The sequence below is a fragment of the Ranitomeya variabilis genome, chromosome 1, assembly GCF_051348905.1.
Source record: "Ranitomeya variabilis isolate aRanVar5 chromosome 1, aRanVar5.hap1, whole genome shotgun sequence".
Lineage (NCBI taxonomy): Eukaryota > Metazoa > Chordata > Amphibia > Anura > Dendrobatidae > Ranitomeya > Ranitomeya variabilis.
In genome coordinates, this window is record NC_135232.1 from 458,166,755 (window position 1) to 458,168,025 (window position 1,271).

The window sequence follows — 1,271 nt, forward strand, 5'->3', positions numbered from 1 at the left end:
TCTATCCTATTATTAATTACCTGTATAGGACCTTTATTATTAATTACAAAAAAAATAAAAAATTGTTCTTCTATCCTATTATTAATTACCTGCATAGAAGGACCTTTATTATTAATTACAAAAAAAATAAAAAATTGTTCTTCTATCCTATTATTAATTACCTGTATAGAAGGCCCTTCATTATTACAAAAAAAATAAAAAAAATGTCCTTCTATCCTATTATTAATTACCTGTATAGAAGGACCTTTATTAATAATTACAAAAAAATAAAAAATTGTTCTTCTATCCTATTATTACCTGTATAGAAGGACCTTCATTATTAATTACAAAAAAAAAATAAAAAATTGTCCTTCTATCCTATTATTAATTACCTGTATAGAAGGACCTTTATTATTAAATACAAAAAAAATAAAAAATTGTTCTTCTATCCTATAATTAATTACCTGTATAGAAGGCCCTTCATTATTAATTGCAAAAAAAAATAAAAAATTGTCCTTCTATCCTATAATTAATTACCTGTATAGAAGGACCTTCATTATTAATTGTAAAAAAAAAATAAATTGTCCTTCTATCCTATTATTAATTACCTGTATAGAAGGACCTTCATTACAAAAAAAAATTGTCCATCCTATTAATTACCTGTATAGAAGGACCTTCATTATTAATTACAAAAAAATTGTCCTTCTATCCTATTATTAATTACCTGTATAGAAGGACCTTCATTATTAATTACAAAAGATAAAAAATTGTCCTTCTATCCTATTAATTACCTGTATAGAAGGACCTTCATTATTAATTACAAAAAAAATTGTCCTTCTATCCTATTACCTGTATAGAAGGACCTTCATTATTAATTACAAAAAAAATAAAAAATTGTCCTTCTATCCTATTAATTACCTGTATAGAAGGACCTTCACCATCTTCTACTGATCACCTGGCATCTGACCCCGGCTGACTCCCTGACTATGATTGTGTCTACTGATTCTGTTCCTAGTTTTACCCCTCCCTTATCCTTCTATCTTATTATTAATTATGTGGGCAGCACGGTGGCTCAGTGGTTAGCACAGCAGCCTTGCAGCGCTGGAATCCCACCAAGGACAACATCTGCAAAGAGTTTGTATGTTCTCCCCGTGTTTGCGTGGGTTTCCTCCGGGTTCTCCGGTTTCCTCCCACATTCCAAAGACATACTGATAGGGAATGTAGATTGTGAGCCCCATTGTCTGTAAAGCGCTGCGTAGTATGTTAGCACTATATAAAAATAAAGATTATTA

General features: G+C 29.8%; 1 long non-coding RNA gene across 1 annotated transcript; it reads right to left on the reverse strand.

The window, feature by feature from the left end:
• Positions 1-265: 265 nt before the first annotated feature.
• Positions 266-994, reverse strand: LOC143782283 (uncharacterized). Its single transcript, XR_013216976.1, has 3 exons — positions 898-994; positions 517-587; positions 266-443 (listed from the first exon to the last, which is right to left on the reverse strand). It is a non-coding gene; the product is annotated as an uncharacterized LOC143782283 (long non-coding RNA).
• Between the last annotated feature and the right edge of the window lie 277 nt (positions 995-1,271).